Source organism: Nicotiana tabacum, chromosome 22 (genome assembly GCF_000715075.1).
Source record: "Nicotiana tabacum cultivar K326 chromosome 22, ASM71507v2, whole genome shotgun sequence".
Taxonomy (NCBI): Eukaryota; Viridiplantae; Streptophyta; class Magnoliopsida; order Solanales; family Solanaceae; genus Nicotiana; species Nicotiana tabacum.
Genome location: NC_134101.1, coordinates 72,286,532 through 72,301,318, shown reverse-complemented (window position 1 = coordinate 72,301,318; position 14,787 = coordinate 72,286,532).

Here is a 14,787-nt window from a genome sequence, read left to right as displayed (position 1 = left end):
GAAAAACTATTAGTGAGAGAAAATTATTCTTTTCACCAGTCATGTCTTGAGCAAATACTGTCAGATACCAATCTTGATTTTTTCCTCTCACTTTAGCCTGCAACAAAAATCACAAGTTACCGTTAGGAACCCAGACAAGATTGGGTCATTTTTTATGGAAAAAAGGATGGATCAAGTCAATTTTTGAATAGAAAGGCAGGACAATGGATGTCACATTCATGTTAACATTAATCCATTAGACTGAACAGAGGGAGTGATTTTTGTTTTCTTTTTTTACTGCCACATGCTTAGGTGAGCCAAATATGTTCTTAAACTGAGCATGAATTAAAGAAAGACAAATATCTCTGAAATGTCCAATTTTTCCACAATGAGTGCACATTTTATTATTAGAGATTTCTACATACTTGGGATCAAATCTTGGTACAGATTTCTTGTGGCCAATCCCTGACCTATTTGTGCTGTAATTTTCATTCAACCAGTTTAATGCATCAGATGATATATGCCACTTTCTTATTTTATATAGTTCATATTTTGCCTTTTCAAGATTCTCTTTAAGAGTCTTATTGTTGTTATCAGCATCGTATAGCTTATCCTTAAGCTCGCTTAGTTCCTTTTCAAGGTTATTTTGCAAATCACTGATTATTCCCTTTTCATTTTTAGAAGCTTGTTGTTGATTCAGTGCAGTAAGTTCAAGAACTTGGTCTTTATGACCCTTAATATGTCCTTCGAGGCCAATTTTGTTTGTTTTAAATTTTTTGAAATCAAGTTTGACACATGAAAGATTACTTACTAACTGATCATTTCCAGCACTTAACTTGTTAATGTCACTCATCATAGTTACTATTATGAACATTAGTTATTTATTAGACATAGCATGAATATTCTCTTTCAGATTAGAGATACTTACCTGACTTGGATCATCTTCAGCCTTTGAATCACTCATGGCCATCATTCTTATCACTTGCTCTTCTTAGTTGTTCTCTTCAATTGCCATCAGTGCTAACTCAATATTTTTGTTTCCATATTCAGCCTCCAAGGTCCTCCATATGTCGTTGGCAGAGGAGAAAGAGGACACCATATAGAGAACATTCCTTGGAAGGCTCATGTAAAGAATGTCCTTTGCTTTTGCATTTTTCTGGATGATCTGGCGATCCTCAACATCATATTCTTCCTCTCTTTTGATTCTCTTGTCTCCATTGTTGACATGCTTAGGTTTTCCATAGTTTTCTCTCTTTGGTTCATTTCTGGAATTCATCATGAATATTTTGAACTTAGCACATAGTGCGATATCCAAATCATCATCATCAAACTCTTCTTCATCTTTAGCCTTGAGAACCAGCGCCTTATCCTTTTTTTGGTTCTTCCTTGCGTAGTTCCATCTTTCTCATTTTGTGAGTTTTTAATTCCCAATCAACTCGTCCAGTGAGATTTTGTCCAGCTTCTTCGCTTCCTGAATGGTTGTGATATTTGGTTCCCATGAGGCGGGAAGAATCCTCAAGACTTTGCTAACCAATTCTTCAGAAGTGAACATATTTACCAGTGACTTTAGTTCATTCATTATGATAGTGAACCTGGTCATCATCTCATGAATAAGTTCAGAGTTTTTCATATAAAAGAGCTCATAGTTTCTCATTAGCAACTCAATTCTTGATCTTTATACCTGATTTATCCTTTCATGAGAAAGAGCATCCCAAATCTCCTTTACATTGGAGCAGGCAGATATCCTGCTGTATTCGTCAGGACCAAGTCCACAAATGAGAATTTTCTTATCCTTGGCATTCTTTTTCATCATTCTAAAATCAACTGCCACAAATTTTGAGGGATACTTGGGAATAATCTCATTTTGTCCATTTTTCTTGGTGGGAGTCAATGGTCCTCGATTTACTATAGTTTAGAGTTCATATTCCTCAGCCGTTAAGAAGTCATCAATTCTTTCCTTCCACCAACTGTAATATTTTTCATTAAATAGGGGTGGTCTAGTAGTTGACTGTCCTTCATTAATTTCGAGTGGAGCACTCATCTCTTAAAATGTTTCTCGAGGTGTTAACTACGTTTTTAATAGAACCTGCTCTGATACCAATTGTTAAATTGAGTGCCCTCCTAAATTACTAAAGAACTTGATTCTTTACCCTACCTCTTGCGCTTAAACAAAACCAACTGAAAAGTAAAGAACGACAATTTAACTTGAAAAATCACCCGGCTCAAGGGTGCAAAAATCACAATCATTTTGTCTCGATCAATCAAGGATGTCTCAACTGGATAAATTTACTTATTTCACACTGGATCTAGCGCAGATCGTCTCCAGCCCTAATAGGGATTGCAATCTCAAGAGAGGGAGCACCAAAGCGAAGCAGATTTTCTCCAAATTGGAAAAAACGTGCCTCGCCTTGGTGTGGGCTAGGCAGAGGCTCCGACATCTCCACCCATTCGAGGAAGCAAAAACAAAAGCCCACTGACCTATCACATAGGATTTAACTTCAACTTTACTAGAACAAATGAGCCAAATGTGCAGATTACAACTCTTCTAACCTAACATACCTCCACATTTCAACTACTTCTACTTATTGTATGAAGACTACAAGTTACTCTAACTTGCAAACTCAGCCAATAATCCAACTAATATTGTTTGAATGCAAACGTGAACACAACTGAATCCCCTAATACACATGAACTAGACTGACTCTAGTAGAAAACGAACTAACTCTACGAACAGTCTTAGTCAGCAACTTCAACTATATCGTAAACTGGAAATACTATACTTCTTGCACTCAGTAGATGTGTGAAAAGGATATTTTCAACGGTCCTTAGGCAGAGTACTTAAGTCATCACAGCTCTGAGATCTTTGGAAGTCCTAGACACAGTCAAACATTAAGGCACTTACAAGTCTTGAGATCATAAGGACTCCTCAAGCTTCGGTGACTCCTATCTACAGATATCTTTAGGCGGCATCGCTTATCGCATTAAGAATCCCTTCCACAAATATCGGGTTGCAGTAACTTTTGCAGAAAAGTTGCTGCCTTGTAAGGACCTTTAGCCGTTACAATGAGAACTTCGTTCTTAACATATGTTTATTGCACACACTTGTTGATCATCAAAACACATAACTCAACATCTTCTACGTTCTTTTCTTTTTCAAAAATTTTCTTGTACATAGGGGGAAGCGGGAAAGAGAAAATGGAAAAGAAATTATAATGTAGTGAATCGAATTAACCTCGTCAACAAAGTGGAAGTTTAGGTAGCCAACCAACTTGACTACCATAATTCCCTCCTCTTCGACATTTCAGATCATGGTACTGTCGATGGACCTCTGCTCACCCCAAAATTTTGAAAACAAAACAAAGGAAAAAATTATTTGTAAAATGTGCTTGAAGCTTATATACAAACATTGCTGGGTTAATCATAGTTTAGAATCAGCGGGCTCTTTCTTTATATATGCTTAATTAGTTTTGTTTCTTTTCACATAAATGTAAGATTTTGAGTTAGACGCAATGAATTCAAGTGAACACGCTGGGAGTATTAAAGTCAAGTAAGTCCATATGCAGCGCAACTGCAGGCAAATGTGGCATCAACTTTCCCAACTTAAGTGTAGACTGGTCGTATTTGTGAAAAAGTCCCACAATGAGATTTTAGCGGTAGCAAGTGGTTATTATAGATTTCACTTTTTATTTGACAATGTAAGATGTAGGCAGTAAAGTACTAACTTGATGGAATTTTTATTAAATGTGGACTAACATTAATTTGATTATTCTAGTTTATAAAACGAGCAACAAATATAGTTGGTGGACATGACTTGAACCGTTTAATTATTTGTTGGATTTCTTATTGGGTCCGAATCACTTCATGTATTGGTGAGAGCTGGCAGTAGTGTAGGCTCTGTTGAAGATCTAATGAAGCTTGTTATGGAGAGAGGCTCATTAGGTCAAGGCTTGATAGATATAAATATGTGGTTAGGTCCACTCTCATCTACTCAACCTTAGGCAAGTAGCTCATTCGTTCATTTTATGCATATTTTTTATCTATGCAATATTCCGGAGCTTATTACAATTAACTTACACAACAATGCTGGGAGTTACGTACCAACTGTGACTTATTTTCAGCTTAACAATAATATTACAAATTCAAAATAACATTGTTTTGATAATTTTGTCCTGCTTCTCGTTTTCTCAGGTAAACACGATGTAATTACAAACAAAACTTCTCGATCGCAATGACCTGACATTATCTCATATTCTTCTATTTCAAAAGTTGTGTCTCAACTCTCGAGAATATTGTAATTGTCACAGTTATATGATTTCAAATATTTTAAGGTGTGACTTATAGGTCATGCGTTTGAGCCGCAGAAGCAATTGCTAAAGCTTGTATTAGGATAGGTTGTCTACATCATACCCCTTGTGATACGGTCATTTCTCGAACCCTGCGTGAATATAGAATACACTGTGCACCGAGCTACCCGCTATTTTTTTTAAAGGTGTAAGGATCAAACCTAGCGGGAGTAATATTTATGTGAAGGCCAAATAACCTCTTTAAATGTGTGGACGGAAAATATGCTCACATTTTCCTTCTTCATTTTCTTGATAAAATGTAAAAAGTAGAAATGACTTTTCATTTTAAGGGACGTTATTTCCTCTTTAGTATTTTTTTTTTAAATGATATATTTTTATATTTAAAAATAATTAACTTTAAACTTTAATTTATTCTTATTGACATAATTTCATAGTCACGTAAATGTCATTGCATATTTAAGATTGCAAATTTTAATTTTTTTTTTTTTTTTTGGTTTCAAACTCGTATTGAATCAAACATTGCTACAAGAAATGAAATGGACAAGTAATTTGTTTCTAGGAGAACTACGAATAGACCTCATTGGCTGTGTGCGTGTTTGTCTTTTCATGTTCCTTCCTCCCGGAGAAGATCAAAATAAGACAGGGACTAAGGGTCCATTTCAAAAGTGCTGATTTTAATCTTTCTTTTGTGAATCATAATATTTGGTGTGTAAAAGACGAGAAAATTAGTTTGTTCTATTTACATTATTTATTCTTTTAATCTAAAAGAAAAGGTCAGTAGAACATATCTGTCCTTTACAACAATAAAAGCACAATCTCTATTCTTTGTCCCCCGCAGCCTGTTTACTTTAATTAATCATCAAACCACCTAAACAACACATTATAGACCATCATTCTTCTTTTCGTTCATCGAAACTTTTATAAAGATTCATCTTTTTGGCTTTTAATGAATTTAAGATTTTCAGTTACAGTTACTGTTTGAAAGTGCGCAGTGAGGGATGTATATACTAGACAAATTTGCAAATTTTTACAATACTTACAACACATTCCAAAGTTGAGTTAAAAGTCAAAAAATGTATATTTTTGGTTAACCATTCCATATTCCAAACCAAAAGGTCTGTTTAATCCAGAGACGTGTTGAAAACGCTCACTAAGTGTAACTTGTATATGTATAAACCAAAAATATTGAATATGTACAAAAATTAAATTTAGAACTGTTAGATATAAGTTTCAATGATGAAAAATAACATATTACTATGGTGCAGGATCACGAGAGATAAAATGAAGGATACAAGCAAATCTGGAAGAAGTTAGGAAAGGAAGAAGTAAAAGAATCGAGGCAAAGATCTGTCAACGAATGCAAGTAAGGAAGAAGCGATAATGATTGGAGCATCAACATTTTTTGCTACCCTGATTGCTGAAGATATGCGTCAATAAAGGAAGTGTAACGATCCAACCGGTCTTTTTGAGCTCTAGCCCATCGTTCGTTGGTTTGAGGCCTTGAAAAGCTTCACTTCGGATATTATGACTTGTACGTGTGGTTGGAATTGAATCTCCGGAAGTTCAGGATTGATTTAGAAAGAAAATTCTAATTTCGGAAGCTTTAAGTTGAAAGAATTGGCTAAGGTGTGACTTTTGAGTAAACGACCTCGGAATCGGGATTTGAAGGTTCTAATAGGTTTGTATGATGAATTCGGACTTGGGCGTATGTTCGGGTTAAGTATCGGATCACCCGGAAGTATTTCGGCGTTTATTATGAAAAATAAACATTTTGAAAGTTTAAGAATTTCATAAGTATGGTTTGAAATGGATTTTTATGTTATCAATGTCTGTTTGGGGTTCCGAGACTTGGAGTAGATTCGTTATGTCAATTATGACTTGTATGCAAAATTTGAGGCCAATCGGACCTGATTTGATAGGTTTCGGTGTCATATGTTGAAGTTTGAAGTTCTAAAGCTTATTAAGCTTGAATTGGGGTGCGATTCGTGATTTTAGCGTTGTTTGATATGATTTGAAGGCTCGACAAAGTTCGTATTGTATTTTGGGACATGTTGGTATATTTGGTTAAGGTCCCGAGGGCCTCGGGTGGATTCCGGATGGTTAACAGATTGAATTTTGCCTTATGAAAATGTTAGTGGCAGCATATCTGGTATAACCGCACCTGCGAGGTTTTGGCCGCAGGTGCGGAGCCATAGAAGCGGCCAAGAGGGTCGCAGAAACGGCCAGGCGTGACTGGGGCTAGGGTCGCAGAAGCAAGCAGGTGGACCGCAGAAGCGTGAAGTGTGAGAGAGGGCTGCTTCGCAAATGCAGCAATATTGCCGCAAAAGCGGACCTTTTGTCCGCAGAAGTGAGGAAAGCCGCAGAAGCGAGGAGGAACATCGCATATGCGGAGCCGTAGAAGAGGCTAATGGACCGCAGATGCGAGGGGTCACAGGGCGGTGGAGATTTTATAAACACGGGAATTGGCCCATTTTTCTTTCATTTTTCACTTGGTTGGGGCGATTTTGGAGAGCTTCAAGGGGGGAGGGATTTCATCAAGCAACACAAGGTAAGTGATTCCCACCTATTACAAGTTAAATACATAGTTTGTATAAGGATTTAAACATGAAAATTTGTAGAAATTATGAGTTTTTGGTAGAAACCCTAGAATTCGGTATTTTTGGATTGTGATCACCAAATTGGACGTGGAATTGAGAATAAATTATATATTTGAGTTCGTAAGGTTATGGGTAATATTTATCTTCAAAAATTATAGGAATCCGGGCACGTGGGCTCGAGGGTTGTCTTCATCGACTTTTCGGCCGGAGTTGGAAATTGTTTAAATTGATTAATTATGGGTATTAGAATATATATTGACTGGTTTGCGTGAATAGTTTTAGATCGACGGGCATTGGTTTGAGGTGTTAGAGAGGCCTTGGAGCCGGCTTTGGAACTTTGGAGCGAGGTAAGTCTCCTGTCTAACCTTGTGAGGGGGAAACCACCCCCTATGTGATATTTATTGTTATGTGCAACTAGATGTAAATGCTACATACGCATGATGTGACTGGAGTCCGTACGTAGCTAAAGTATGTTTGTGTCTGGATAGACTTAGGACTTTATCATGTATAATTGAATTATTTGAATTCGTTCTACTAGCTTAATTAATTAAAGTTATAACTAAATTTGATTTAGAAATACATATATGTATACTAGGCCCAGCCTTAAGACTTGAGTTGTAGGCGAGTTATTTGAGAAACGGTAAAGATTATATTCATTGTGTACCCAAGTACGGTATTGTAAATACGTGTCTCATAATTCGGTAACTTCCTTCCTTTTCTTGTGGAGCGGGTCGAACGCCTCGGCAGTATATAGATGCATCTATGGTTCGTGCTGCTCGACCCTCGGTAGTGTACATATTATTCTGGATCGGGCCGAACGACCTCGGCAGAATCGTGCGTTATATCGCTAGTAGTCCGAATATTCACGAGCTAATCTCTCCACTGATGCCCGGTATTTACATTGTATTATTTGATAATGACACCTGACATGTTTTTGAGCTATTAAGGTATAATACAAGATTTAGAAATTCTTGCTTTAAAAGAAGTAATTGGAAGATTATGTAACTTACATATTTACCCCATCATTTTCGAATGCTTCATATCTGCTCATGTTTTATTACATTGTCTTATTGGACCTTTAGTAAGTGTCGATATCGATCCCTCGTCACTACTTCTCCAGGGTTAGGATAGATACTTACTGGGTACGCGTTGATTTACGTACTCATTTTGCACTTCTGCACTAAATGTGCAGGATCTGACAGGTTCATTTGACGATCACCTTGGCGCGTAGGCGCACCTGTTGTAGAGACTTTATGTGAGTTGTATTACAGGCTACGCATCGCAATCCACCGAGTCTCCATTGTACTGTTTATTTTATTCTGTCTTACTACATTTGGTAGAGATGTTGTATTATTATTGTACTCCTTAAAAAATGCTCATGCACTTGTGACACCGGGTATTGGGGGTTCCTACTGGTTGTTCGTTACTGTAGTTTACGTAGTTATTATCTTTTACCCTGTAAATCCCATTTTATACTATTTAAGTAATGGAGATTATGATTTCGAAAGTAATAAAATTAGTAAATAAATTGATAAATTGACGTTGGCTTACCTGACGCCTGACAGCGGCGTTAGGCGCCATCACGACCTATAATGGATTTTGGATCGTGGCAGCTTGGTATAAGAGCGTTAGGTTCATTTAGGTCTCACAATTCATGAGCAAGTGTAGTAGAGTCTTGCATATCGGTACGGAGACGTCTGTACTTATCTTCGAGAGGCTACAGGGCTATTAGGAGCACATCCCTTCTTGATTTCCTCATCGTGCGGTTTGATTCCATTAAGGCTTATGCCTTTATTTCCTTCTTACTCAATCTTATGCGACATGAAGCGTTTGTTGTCAATTAGACGTCCAGGAGTTGTATTGGTATTGCAGACGTGGTGCATCATGTTTTTTCCCTATGTGTTCAGGCATGCTATTATCGTCTCCTTGCGGAAGGGTGTTCTGTCATTTTAGTTCAGTATCTGTATTTTCTCTGGTTTTGAGACTATTCATAGGTTGCTATGATGTTCATGAGTTGTTACTGCACCATGTTGGTGTAATGGTAGAGTGCTTATTTATGGATTGCGATAGTGAATGACTTGAAAGGAGGATTCCTCATTGCATAATTTAGAGGTATAGCATTTAATTCTAGCAGAGGAAAGGAAATCGGATAATGGGTGTTCACACTTCGGTTGATGGAGTGACAAGGCTTGAGATTTTCGAGCGTGGTGGAATTTGTCATTGTGATGCGGTGTCGTCGTCCTTGTTTGAACGCATTACGGTTCACCGGTGTTATGGTCTCTTTTGATTTTGCCTTTGGGGCAGGGTGTTGCGAAATGGTGCCTGAGGGACAGTTGTCAGAGATAGCGGTGTGCAGCGGTTCAGAATCGAATTAGTATTTCTAATATTGATGGCTCGAGAGAGATGATCTTCGAAGAGGCTTAGAGTCGGTAACAATTTATTGGCTCAGGTACTACAGGCATAGATTTAATTTGAGGCAGCGAAGTATGAGGGAAGGACATGGCGGGAAGTGTCTCGCAGTAGTTGAATTACTAGCAGATCAAGTACGAACAATAAAGGTCGGGAAGTTGCTTAAAGGAGATGGTATGATCGAAGTGGAAGTGGCAAAATAGCATATGGATTATGTGGTAGGAGAGCCACGTACCTTGAGAAAGGGTAGAACGGTTTGGGAGTCATGATGGAAGGTGATTTGGTCTATGGATTTTATGTGGAAATGGTTGCCGAACGAAGAAAAGATTGAATATGGCATAAAGGAGTTGCTTGAAATGAAGAGGGGTGTAAAGATTTGATTATCGTTTCTAATGCAATATGACTTGAGTTTGGAAGGTATTGTTGAACTTTTAGTTGATGTCAATAGGGAAAGAACAGGCTTATACAGCTGGTGGGCGAGCATGGGCTTAGGAGAATTTACTGATTATGTGGTAGTTGTACCCAGTGCAGCGTCCTTGGGAGAGGTCGGTATGGAATTTCACAGGTGGGCTATCTCCTGTGGACAGGTCAGCGGTTGTGTGATTTTAATGAAGTTTCTATGAAGATTTCTACTTATTACGGAGCGGAAAGTCGAGTATGCGATATTGGCTGATAATTCAGAATGTTCATGAAAAAAAATTCAGTAAGAAACTACAAGAAATTTGGCGGGTTGACGGTATGGGGTCATGGTAAATGAGAAGGAGGAATCGTTGTAGGCTCAACATTATGTGATGGTAGCTTAAAGCTAAGTGGGGGAGCCCCACCGTCTAAGATGGGATCGCATGGTTGTCGGCTTGTACAGCTTCTGGTTATCGGTGCATTGGTAGATTAATTGTGACTAAGAAAGAGAAACATAAGGGGTAATTCGAGCAGAGAAATTGATAAAAGTGTGTTATATCCCGCCTTATCGATTCATGTGCAGGTTTTGGAAAGACTCATAGATTATACTTTGTGGATGTGATATACAAGGGAAAGAATTCAGTCGGTTGCTTCTTTGAGAGGGTGTTCATGCGCTAGCAGAAGCGTTAGAGTTTGGTTATGTTCGAGATCAGGTCAGAATAGGTGACTCTCAACGGTCCTAGTGGGTTCAAGAATTAAAGTGCAGTATCAGAGGAAAGAAAGAAATAACTTTGGACTCCCGGAAGGTCTTGCGAAATGGGTGCACCAGTTGGAGATGCTATTGGGCACGTAAGGCGGTATGAGATGATTCATGGGTAATGAGACAATGTGGTCTCGCAATTCGGATCCCTATGGATGAGTGTAGATTGAGTTCGTTATGTTGTGAATGGAGCTATTATATTTCTAAGTCAGGTCAAGGGTAAATTGAAAGATGTTGGGTCGGTTAGTAATGGTTGAATCAGCATGATTATGGCAATGATCAGTTCCTTCAGCGTGTGAAGTTATACATGTGGTTTATGGTTGTACGCGCGGGCTTGACAGCCACCACAACTTGATTAATTTAGGAGGTATTTGGTTCAAATGGCCTTGTTGTGTAAATGAATTCCGGAAGAGTCAGGGCGATTTAGGTCATGACTTGAAGTTTGTATTTTCTGCGATTTGGGAATTCAATTGTGTGTTGCATTGGTTCTTCTAGAATGAGCTAGGTGAAAGGTTTCTAGCCAATGAAGTATTTATTCTACTGGTAATTCATTGGTTATGATGAATTCTTGTGTTCTCGTGTAGCGGTATGATAGGTGCAGTGAGCGGCATAGGAATTGGAAGTTGAGGATCAAGGTTATGGTTCGGTGATGATAAGAATGTCACGAGCTCGGATGAGTAGGGAAGAATTCAGATGTTTAGAGTGAGCTGGCGTTATCTTAGTGTCGCCTGAGAATGGTGTTCTGTGGAAGAGGCATTGTGCATTGATTTGTGGATTTTGATTTTCCTTATATAATTAGTATGGTTGGTGGTATGGAGGTGTGGACTTTGCTACCTGAGCGAAAGGTCGTGGGATCATACCCCACGGGGAGATTTGTGTAAGTGTGGCATGTTAGTCACTTGATTGTTAAAGATTAAGACCAAGTATGGAGGTTATGGTAATATCACAAATGCAAGAGTTTATGCCTGAGAGGCCTCCTAATCCTTGGGTTGTGGCCCGTGTGAGTTTATTTAGGATGTGACGAGTGTTCTCATGTGTCATGTATGGGGGCGTTGTGGATCCTTGGAAGGTTATTGGCCCAGTATGGTATGATCGGAATCGGTTGATGTCTGTTGATAGGCCCAATGTGAATGTGTGCCCTACGTCAGGTCGGACGTGTTCATTAGTCATAGCATTACTTACGGAGGAGTCATCGGGCATTGGATGTTATTCCCATCGTCAGTTATTCCATGTAAATCTCTATTGTTCCATGTGGGTTGTGAGACGGCATGATTATTCGCACACGTGTTGAGGGCCCGTGTAATTTGTGGTGTTATGTGAACAGGATGGCTCTCGAGATGCAGGTCATTTATTGCACCTTAGTTGTGCTTGGGTTTCATAGTGTATGGCGCTATCCGTCTCCCCAGGATTGGTATTATGCACTTGGCGTGCTTGTGGTCGATATTCGGGCATTTCGTAAATATAAGTGTTACGGCTTGAAGTGTGTGTTTTCTTCTTGATTGTTATGTGCGGATCGGGTGGCACGCCGCCACGGGTATATTGTTTGGATCGGGTTGTGCGCTGCAATAGTGAGATGTTGAGCATAGTTTCTTACACTCAATTTGTGTGTCTTGTTTTCATCCCTGAGGTAAGTTCATAGCATTTATTCGGCCATTTTATTCGTTACGCAAGCTGGGTAGTCCTTTTCATAATTCATTTTTCCTTATGTATCACATTCGAGTTTGTATCTTGTTGGCGCATTGTGGGAATTATATGAGATGTTTGGCAGTTTCTGAGATGGCGTATTGCCCGAGCAGCTTGTACTGGGTGAGAAGAGATTATTGGACTTGAAATTTGGGCAATCAAATTTATATAAGGTACATTAAAGGGAAATTATCGTTATTCAGATCAGAATGAGGTAATGGTTCTTGTAAGGGAGACTCCGTGAATTATTGATCTGGCAGGTATTTATGAGTTTCTACACATCTCTTTCGTCGTGGCAGTATTGCGAGAGTGCGGACAGGATTTATCTGCATCATAAGATGTATTGCGGGCAGCGGATTCGTGAAATTACAGCTATTATGGTTGGAAGATGTTATTATGGGCGACTGACTTATGTGGTGCATGGTGTGATTTCAGTATCGAATCATGTTTTGGCACAGTGTGTGGCGATTGGTACGGTGTCTGTGTATTAGAATCATGTCTTGTAAAGAAATTCGGAAGTTGGAACTTGGTTCTAAAGCTTGTTAGTTAAGGTTATAGGTAGGATTTTCAGTCTGGCTCAAGCTAGTCTGTTCAACCGGAATGTGGTGGCACGGGTAGGTGCACAAGGTGTTGCATAGTGATTTTGGACAAATCCAGAGCAATTCTTAACACATTTGAGGACGAACGTATGTTTAAGTCAGGGAGAATGTAACGACCCGATCGATCATTTTGAGCTCTAGTCATTCGGCGGTTTGAGGCCTTGAGTAGCTTCACTACGGGTATTATGACTTGTACGTGTGATCGGAATTAAATCTCGAGAAGTTCGGGATTGATTTGGAAAGAAAATTCTAATTTTGGAAGCTTTAAGTTGAATGAATTGACTAAGGTCTGACTTTTGAGTAAACGGCCTCAGAATCGGGATTTGAAAGTTCCAATAGGTTCGTATGATGAATTCGGACTTGGGCGTATGTTCGGGTTGAGTATCGGATCAACCGGGAGCATTTCAGCGTTTATTATGGAAACTTAACATTTTGAATGTTTAAGAATTTCATAAGTTTGGTTTGAAGTGGATTTTTACGTTATCAATGTCTGTTTGGGGTTCCAAGCCTTGGAGTAGCTTCGTTATGTCAATTATGACTTGTGTGCAAAATTTGAGGCCAATCGGACCTAATTTGATAGGCTTCGGCGTCGTATTTTGATGTTTGAAGTTCTAAAGTTTACTAAGCTTGAATTGGGGTGTGATTCGTGGTTTTAGCATTGTATGATGTGATTTGAAGGCTCGAGTAAGTTTGTATTGTATTTTGGGACGTGTTGGTATACTTGGTTAAGGTCCCGAGGGCCTCAAGTGGATTCCGGATGGTTAACGGATTGAATTTGGCCTTATGAAAATGCTGGTGGTACCATATCTGGTGTAACCTCACCTGCGAGGTTTTGGCTGCAGGTGCGGAGCCGCAGAAGAGGCCAAGAGGGTCGCAAAAGCGGCCAAGCGTGACTGGGGCTGGGGTCGCAGAAGCGAGCAGGTGGATCGCAGAAGCAGAGTCACACCAGCGACGGATCGATCGCAGAAACGTGAAGTATGAGAGAGGGTTGCTTCAGAAAAGAGGCAATGTTACCGCAAAAGCGGTCCTTTTGTCCGCAGAAGCGATGAAAGCCGCAGAAGCGAGGAGGAGCATCGCATCTGCGGAGCCGCAGAAGCGGCTAATGGACCGCAAATGCGAGGGGTCGTTGGGCAATGGAATTTTTATAAAAATGGGACTTTGTCTATTTTTCACTTGGTTGGGGCGGTTTTGGAGCTTCAAGGGGGTAATTTCATAAAGCAACACAAGGTAAGTGATTCTCACTTATTACAAGTTAAATACATAGTTTATATAAGGATTTAAACATGGAAATTAATAAAAATTGTGGGTTTTTTATAGAAAACCTAGAATTTGGTATTTTTGAATTTTGACCACGAAATTGGACGTGGATTTGAGAATAAGTTATATATTTGAGTTCGTAAGGCTATGGGTAATATTTATTTTCGAAGATTTTCGAAATCCGGGCACGTGGGCCCGCGGGTTGTCTTCATCGACTCTTCAAGCGGAGTTGAAAATTGTTTAAATTGATTAATTATGGGTATTAGAATATATTTTGAATGGTTTTCACGTTGTTTGAATAGTTTTGGATCGACGGGCATTGGTTTGAGGTGGTAGAGAGGCCTTGGAGCCGGTTTTGGAACTTCGAAGCAAGGTAAGTCTCTTGTCTAACCTTGTGAGGGGGAAACCACCTCCTAGATGTGGGTGCTATGTACGCACGATGTGACGGGAGTCCGTACGTAGCTAAAGCATGTTTGTGTCTGGGTAGACTTTATCATGCATAATTGAATTATTTGAATTCGTTCTGCTAGCTTAATTTATTAAAGTTATAACTGAATTTGATTTAGAAATACATATATGTATACTAGGCCCAGCCTTAATACTTGAGTTATGGGCGAGTTATTTGAGAAACGGTAAAGATTATATTCATTGTATACCCAGGTATGTTATTGTAAATACGTGTCTCGTAATTCGGTAACGTCCTTCCTTTTATTGTCGAGCAGGCCGAACATTTCGGCATTATATAGATGCATCTATGGTTCGTTCCGCTCGATTATCGGCAGTATACACATTATTCTGGA